Below are 9,290 nucleotides of genomic sequence, written 5' to 3'. Positions count from 1 at the left end.
CTGACGCTCGAATCTTAAGCACGGCTGGATCAATCTTCGTAAGTCCTTCTTTTACAATAAGATCTAAGATATGAGCACAACAACGCACATGAAAGTATTTTCCATCGTTCAACAAGATCTTCTTTGCAACAAGTCTACTCTTCATAATTCCAGCACAAGCTCCGTTATTTGCAGTATTATCCAAGGTGATGTTGGATACCTTTTCTTCAATTCCCCAATCTTCTATCATTGCAAATAACTTAGAAGAAAGGTGTTCACCTGTTTGAGGTAGTAGAAAGGGGAATAAGTTAACATGAAATTATATTTAAGATAATAAAGAAATAAAATTAAGTGCTTTACCTGTATGAGGTGGTGGAAGGGGAGAGAAATTCAGAAGCTTCTTTTGTAATACCCAATCTTTATCAAGATAGTGCGCAGTTAAGCTTATATATCCAGTAGTTGTTACAGAAGTCCACATGTCTGATGTTAGACATATCCTACCTGTAAGGGTAATTCATACACATTAGCACATCAATGACATCATATTAATCAATTACTCATACATAAAAGTATAAACAAATCATATGGGTCATTAGGATTTGAAATTTTGAATCATACCTGGAGCAAGTTTCAATCTGTTGCGAATAACTTCTTTTTGTGCTTTATGTTTCTTTACCACATCGGCTTTCCCAGTATTCCTTGATATTGGTTTAAAGTCATCATTTAAATAAGCACATATATCCCTAAACTCTTTCCACTCCACCAAAGCAAATGGAACATTTCTTGCAATGAGTAAAGCTGAGAACAAATCCCGTAATTTCATTTGATCAACCTTGCGTACACGGGTAGACAGCTGGCTATTTTGTGAAGCTAATATCATCTGCCCTACGTCCATAGACTGACGTTTAATGCACTTATGCCTTTTCATGGCTGAGGTTCCACCTCTTTGGCTTTCATATTTATATCCTACATTACAAGCCTTGCACACCCCCTTCGTTGTACCATCCTTATACTTAACGAGTTTAAAAAATTCCCAAACTTCGGATCTAAGTCTATTTTTCTTTCCACGTGCAACTTGTGCAGGTGCACAACCAACAGTTGGATCCTCATTCACAGAATCTAGCATCTCAACATCATCATCTTCATCATCATCACTCATAACATCGTTGTAATGGTCTGGTTCTGGTAACTCTTGTTATTGTACACTTGACATCCTGAAATGGATGGAGCGGCCACAAAGAACAAGTCAAAGAGTCATTCAGAAACATGAAAATTACATAAACAGAAATTGAAAAAATACATATACATCCAACAAAACTATTATAGTACATGCATTTTCAAGTCACCCAAAACAATAGCATCTAACGAAACAAACAAATCAAACAAATCCCCTAAATCTCTGTAAAGAACATAAAAAATCTCAAGACCCACAGGCCACAACAGTAAGAAATTTAATTCAGTTAAAACTGTCATTCCATGTTTCAACAAGAATTCATGTGATAAAAAAAAAAGATAGAGACACCAATAAGCAGTAACAGTGTAAGACTAAGAGTCTAAGACCCTGACTTAAATCAAGAATTGCATTATATGAAACAACATCTGGTCTGCAATTCCATTTCAACATCTGGTCTACAATTCCAAATAACACTTTAGTTTTGATAATGATCCCAATTCCCAATACATGATTAAATGTAACATAAGATGGTAAAAATACTAAAAACAAATTGATCAACTAAAAACTTAACCAATAAACCAAACCACAAATTAGACGAAATTTGTGAATAATAAACCAAAACTAATTGATCCCAATTGTTAACATTCTTAAGGATTTCAACTAAAAACTTAACTATCCACAAATTAGACGAAATTGTGAATACCCATTGATTGGCTCACAGAAATCAAATCACCAAATCAACTAAAGCCTTTAAACCAAGCAAAACTAATGAGTAATAAAAAATTAAAGATTAAGAAAAAACCCTTTTTTTGTGGTAAGAACTGAAACATCATGAAATTAAGAAAATTAAAGATTACCTATCTTCACAGAATCACAATCACAAGTTCACAACACAACAATACTAAGAATATTAAAGATTTGTTGGGATTCCTATGTAAAACCCTAGATTCCTAGAAGAAGAAAATAAAGAAGAAAACAAAAATTAAAATCTGATTACCTGCCTTGAATCTTTAGATCAAATTAACTGCCTTTGATATCTAGATATAATAGTTCTTCAATTTGTTGTTCAGTTGTTCTGTGCGTCTGCGTCTGGACTCAGGAGACTCTCTCTGAGTCAGGGAAGAAGAAAAAAAGAGGAAGAACCGAAGAAGAAAGATAGGAAAGCTTAGGGTTTTCCCGTTTTATACGATGGAGATTTGGATGACACGTAACAAGCTACGTGTTTCAGTTTCAGCAGGGTATAAAATTACGGGTTACGGGCCAGACCACGGGTTTCACGGTACGGGCCGGGTTAACCCGTTTCTTCACAAGCCACTAATTGTACAACCCGCGCCCGTCTTGTTTAGTTACCATCCGGGACGGGTGCGGGTTTTCACGGGACGGGACGGGCCAACCTGCGGGTTTTGGCTTGGTTTTCCATCTCTAGTTGCGCACCTCTTTAAAACCGTAAAATCTATCAACGGCAGCAAACATGCGCCGTAAATCATCTCGTTCTTCCAACTTTGCCAGCTTGGACGGACGGCTTAGACTTAAAGTTAGGCGATCAATAAAACGCCTTAATGATTACCGTCCGCCACTCTGCCACAGAGAGTGATTGACCAGATGGTGGCCCACCATGCGGCCTCCAAACGATCACTCGATGGACGTGTTGCCATTTTAAGACGCTTAATCCGCGACTTTTTCAGTCAAGCTTTAAAACAATGATGCTTCATATATATATATCGATTGTTTTGAGATGCTTGCTTAAAAAAGATGCATTACATGCATCGAGCATACACGATATTCCACGAATATCAACTCCTGTTATTTAACCTAATAGCACCACATGCTATTTCCTGTGGCGGGTCCCATGACTCGACCCACTCATTTGAGACATCAAACATGTCATAAACTGGGGGATACTTACTGGGGTATTGGTATGGCGGTTTACAACGTGCAGCGTGCAATGCGCCATTATGAGAACGTGTCAGGAAAAGGTGGACGGTTAACAGTGATGAGGGAAGTGGGAAAAGATGTGATCGTGTGACAATCATTATCCATACACGACCCCACTACTCCATCACTTCACCTCCTCCACTTCCTACGAGATGAGGGTTGCGCTCAAGGACTTGTATAAATAGGTCCTTCACCTATTTCCAAACGACAGAGAAACCAAGTGTTGTTATCAGTATTCAGAAAACACCCAGAGCTGATAGCTTTCATTGTGAAAGCCAGTTCATCATTCTGATACAAGTCACAAAGAGCCAACACCTTCATAATCTCAACACCTTCTTCGCTTCCCTCCCTAAGATCAACCCCATCTCTTTCACTTTGTGACCGAAACAAGTCTGGAACGACCATTTCTTGGTTTAGGCCAGAATTGTATAGATTGATTTCTCGAATCAAAAGCACTCCCGTGCAGTGCATTTATTTAGGGTTTAGATTCGTTTCTCATCCACACACCCAAATTTACCAAAAACAGTAGAAACAATTTTCATCCCATAAACAACTGACGACCACAGTGGGAGATTAATCTCTCGGTTGCAAAATCAGTTTCTCATTATTCATTCTCGTTTTCTCAATTTCGAAGGGGTAGATCCTATATCCAATTCAATCATTAACCTATTCATTTTTAATCACTAAAATCCAGCTTCCATTCTACGATGTATCCTCGACAACTAAGTTCTCCAGAAGCCATAAATAATCCAAACCTCATGGAAAGTGTGGCCAGGATTCTAGAGGATGTCCTGACAAACCAAGTTGGTATCGCCAGAAGACAAAGTGAGACATTCCGTCTTTTAAATGGTATAGCAGTTCGATTACGAAAAGGCTCGGCAAGCGTTTACTCGGGGAGTACCACGAATAACGACGCAAAGAATCTTGAATCTTTATCTGAGAGTTGCGTCTTTAACAGCGAAAATGCAGAAAGAACGCATGGCCACACCAGGGGACCAAGGAGGGACGAGCAGCATGACCCGGCTAACGACGGAGTCCCAGAGCAATTCCATAGAGGAAAGGACTTTTCAGGAACGCCGCAACATTTGTCGGATAAGGGAAAAGGGCCAGCTTATGAAACCTTGCTGGAAGATTTGTATCTCAAAACCCTTGCCGAAGTACAGAAAGCAGTTCAATCTTCCGCGACTTTTCAGCCCAACGAAGAGCTGCCTGAAGAAGGAGAAATCATCCAAAGCGTCACATGAATACATGAGTGGAATACTCGAATCAGCCGCCTAATGGTGATACTATCACTGATACGAGGCCTTCGAGAGAAGATGCATCCCAGCAAAGACGCCAAACCAAGCGGACCGCATATATGTTGACACACGCCTACACTCCAACTCCATCTCCGGAACGTGCTTCATATCAAGGTCAACAGGAGATATCACGACAACATCCGTTGGCGCAAGAAAATCCCGGCTCAAGATACCCGCATTTTCCATTCTCGATGAAGAAAGTCTTAGAATTGTTGGAAGTATGGGTGCGAGATGGAGAAGTCCAACTGCCTCCTGTGTGGCGACAACCGACTGATCAAGAGATGATAGATCCAAGATATTGTCATTATCACCGGTTTCTTCACCACCCTACCAGTGAGTGCAACGCCCTGAAGCGCATTGTCCAGAAAAAGCTTAATTCAACAGATTTGCCTCCTCTCTCTGAAGATTAGCTCGTGTAATTTCTCGAAGTGAATACTCAGGAAGATTTAATTTCATGCAGATGGAATTCCGAAGAACAAGTAAGTTTTATTAAACAAATTTACGAGAAAGATAGTTCTAGAGCTACTGGGGACTTGACGTCTCGCACTGAGAAAGAGATCAAATGATGCAAATCACCGTAAAAATCATGTTTAGTTTTCCCCTTAGATGTGTCCCTTTTCACATGATATTTGCAACTTCATATGTCATGTACGATATTGTTAGAATGATCAGATTATTTATAATCAGAATGCAAATTCCTTTAAAAAACAATTCTCTTTCTGAAAAACCATTCACAAAACTATCTCAAAATAAACCAATTCAAAATTCAACCACCTATTAGTTCAAAACCTAAAAGAAGCATAAATAAGCAACCTAGAGCATTCAAGGGAAGTATTTCAACAACAACTCGTTGTTCTAGGAAAGAGCAGCTGTTAAAGCATAGCTCGGTCAACCTTGCATGCGTTGCTATCTAAAGCATGTTTGTCAATGTTAGTGATCAAAACTATAAGTCTTGATTTCTAGCCTACATATGTTGAATATTTGAACGATTAAGTTAGTCATCTCCATATGATTGACTTAGTCGTAGCTCCGTGAGTTTACTTATGTTGAACACTTTTAATTAAATTGATCACTTTTGTGGATTGATTTAGTTGCGTATTCCAATTGAATTAATAATAGGTTTCCTTGTGGTTAATTTGGTTGAGCTTTGGATATAGAAAATCATTCCTATGGTTTTTGGTGTCCAATAAAAAATCCTTCTTTTCTTTCGAAATTAAGGTCGCTCTTGTTGTTCTCTCGGGAATGACATCAAATGGGGGAGAGTTCTTTTGAACTTGTGCTTAATGGTAATATCTTGCGGGGAGTGCGGCTGTGGAATTTTATAGGGGTTATCTTGTATCTTAAAACTCCTTGATGAATGTTGTTAGCTTCGGATATTAGATTGCATCTAAATTAAGTTGGTATGTATTTTTCTTTCGGTCATGAAATGTCTCTTGTGGAAATTTCATTATGATCCCATTCTTGTACCTTTTCCAATTTTATTGACAAAAAGGGGGAGAAATATTGTAGTTCACACTAAAAATACATATGGTTTTCGGATTATTGTGTAAGGGGGAGTGGTTTCCATGATCCAGATGGAGTATTGACTAAGGGGGAGTGATACATATCACCGTAGTATTATTGTTTAAATCGTGATACAATTGGACTTTGATGTTATATAATAATACTATGACACTGTATAATAATGATCGAGAATCTCGATTTCTCTCATTGTTATAGCTACGGATCTTCAACAACGATGGTGCTAAACTTACAACCTTTGGGATCATTGGAGTACTTGTAAGGACGAAGATTTCAAGGAATGTTGAAGATTAGACTATGGAATAGGAGCCACTAAAGTTTATCTTTTTTGTATTCCATATGTATTAATAGTTTTGTCACTAAAATTGACAAAGGGGGAGATTGTTAGAGCATAGCTCGGTAAACCTCGCATGCGTTGCTATCTCAAGCATGTTTTTCAATGTTAGTGATCAAAACTATAAGTCTTGATTTCTTGCTAACATAGCCAAGTCTCGGACTAGGATAGAAAAGTGTAGTTGAGCTCAAGGACTTCATGGCGATTCATCATACAACTACGAAGATCTATACAAGGAACCGTGGAACTTCATCAACAAAAAGGTATGTGGAGACTTGAACTTATCTATCACTCAAAAGTCTATCTCTTCTGTCTCCTACTTCTTATGAGACAAAAGTCGTATGCTATATAAACTAGATCATACACATTTGACATTTCGAGCTGAGCATTCATTGCTTATCTTTTATCTCGAAATCGTGTGTTGGTAAAGCGCTTCTCTTTGATCAAGTTTATCTTCACCTAGTGACGAAAGTCATGAAAAGTTTCAATCACTTTGAGAATAGCTCTGACGTGAATCGGTCTGTGAATAACGGCTACATAGCATCCTCTGAGAATGTCTCAATGATTGAAATGAGAGTTTAGATTACATAACCATGTATTCCTTGAACATAAGTTTTCGAACTTTGTTGATCAAGAGAAATCGGGAGGATTGTGGAATTGGCTTGCCAAGTCCGCGGACCCAGTCTGTAGACTCAGTCCGCGAACTGTCGGAAGTTCTCGACCGAGAATTTCTGCTATATTTTCCAAAACTCGTTTGTGTGCTAACTCCGCGAACTGGCGGAAGTTCTCTTTCCGAGAATTTCTGTTGAGTTTGGAAAACTCAACTGATTAACTTAAGTCCGCGAACTTGTTTGTGAACTTAAGAGGTTATGATCTAAAGATTTGCTCTGAACATGAAACATTAAATTACTAAGGAATGTTTTATGCAAACCGTGGCTATAATGTTCATGAGCCGATTCAATCGAATCGAATCATCTTTGTTTCAATTGTGTCTTGTGTAGTTACATAAGATCTCATAGTAATTCAACAACTCTTTAACTAGTTCATTTGAGTCAATTGAACTAGTTATGGTGAAGAAGAACAAGGTTAATATGAAATGCTCATATGGTTAACCTTTTGGGTTACTATGTTGAACCAACTTACACGTACACGTTTTGGCATGGTTTTCACGAACCCAGTAAACGTCTACCCAAGTGTGTGTGACAAGCTAAGTTTTCGATCTAATGGTTGAGAAATATTAGCTTAAATCTAAATCAGGTTTTCATCTAACGGTGAATAAGGATTGCTTTGTACTTAAGGCAAAACCCTGATTTGAAGGCTATATAAAGGAGACATCTAGCATTATGCAAAACTAACCCACACACGTCTGTATGCTACTCGTGCGCCTGCTAGAGTCGATCTCCATTAACCTTTGATTTTCTTTTCTAAAATCAGGTTAACGACTTAAATACTTCATTGGGATTGTGAAGCCAGACCGTTACTACTTTATCGTAGTTGCGTGATCTGATCTTGCATCTTCTATCATACGAGTACAATCGATTGATTGACTTGAGATCGTGAGAGTTCTCCGATAGGCAAGATAAAGAAGTCACAAACATATTCGTCTCACTATTTGTGATTCCTCGACAATCCGCTTGTGTAGTCAGGAAGGATTATAAAGAGGTGATTGATTAATCTAGGCTGTTCTTCGGGAATATAAGACCGGGTTATCAATTGGTTCCTGTTCACCTTGATTTTATATCAAAAGACGGAACAAAACCTAGGGTTTATCTGTGGGAGACAAATTTATCCTTTGATAGACTTTTCTCTGTGAGACAGATCTGTTTATTAAAAAGTCTGTGATTTTGGGTTGCAACAACTCTTGGTTGTGGGTGAGATCAGCTAAGGGAATCAAGTGCGCAGTATCCTGCTGGGATCAAAGGCGTAGGAGTACAACTGTACCTTGGATCGGTGGGAGACTGATTGGGGTTCAACTATAGGCCAGTCCGAAGTTAGTTTGCAGTAGGTTAGTGTCTGTAGCGGATTAATACAGTGTGTATTCAACCTGGACTAGGACCCGGGGTGTTTCTGCATTTGCGGTTTCCTCGTTAAAAAATTTTCTGGTGTCTGTGTTATTTCTTTTGCGCATTATATTTTATATAATTGAAATAATACAGATTGTGCGTTCGTGATCATCAATTGGAAATCCAACCTTTGGTTGTTGATTGATATTGATTGATCCTTGGGCATTGGTCTTTGGTACCGTCCAAGTATTCCTTGTATTTGATAAAGACTCGCTATTGTATTTAGCTTGAGTAAAAATAAAATTAAGAGAGAGATATTAAATCCTTGAGATACTTTTATCTAGATTGAGTCTGACTGTCTAGTTGATTCTCTAGCAAAGTATTTCGGAGTTAGTCCATAAAGATTGCTAAGCGAAATATTGGGTGGTGTTGTTAGACCCCCGCCTTTTCAATTGGTATCAGAACAGGCAAACACGTTCAAGACCTAACAAGTCTGTGTTTGTAGTGATCTGACTCTATGGACAGAGGTGCTATCTCTATTAACGTACCACCATTCTTAGATGACTCCAATTACTTATGGTGGAAAATTGTTATGCGAGCTTTTCTTCAATCGCGTGATTTTCAATCATGGGTATATGTGGTGAATGATTATGATACACCCGTTGTTGCAGCTGGAGACGGAACTGTTCCCAAGAATATGGGTGAATATAATGCTACCGAGATTCTTGCTGCAAAGAAGAATTATGAAGGGTTAAATGCTATCATACATGCCATTGCCCCAAGTCTTCAACACCATGTGTCTAATTGCACTAGGTATAAATATGCTTGGGATATCTTAGAAACCGTATTTGAAGGAAACTCCAGTGAAAAGAAGCTAGGCTTCAAAACCTTAATTCCGATTGGGAGAACCTTCGTATGGCAGATGGAGAAACATTTGATGAGTTTAATCACAAAGTGTCTGAAATTGTTAATGTACCTTTTGCATTGGGTAAGACTATTCCTAAAAAGGACATTGTGATGAAAATTTTCAGATCGTTGCCATCTAG

This window comes from Papaver somniferum, chromosome 3 (genome assembly GCF_003573695.1).
Source record: "Papaver somniferum cultivar HN1 chromosome 3, ASM357369v1, whole genome shotgun sequence".
In the NCBI taxonomy this organism is placed as follows: Eukaryota; Viridiplantae; Streptophyta; class Magnoliopsida; order Ranunculales; family Papaveraceae; genus Papaver; species Papaver somniferum.
This window is presented reverse-complemented; position numbering follows the sequence as displayed.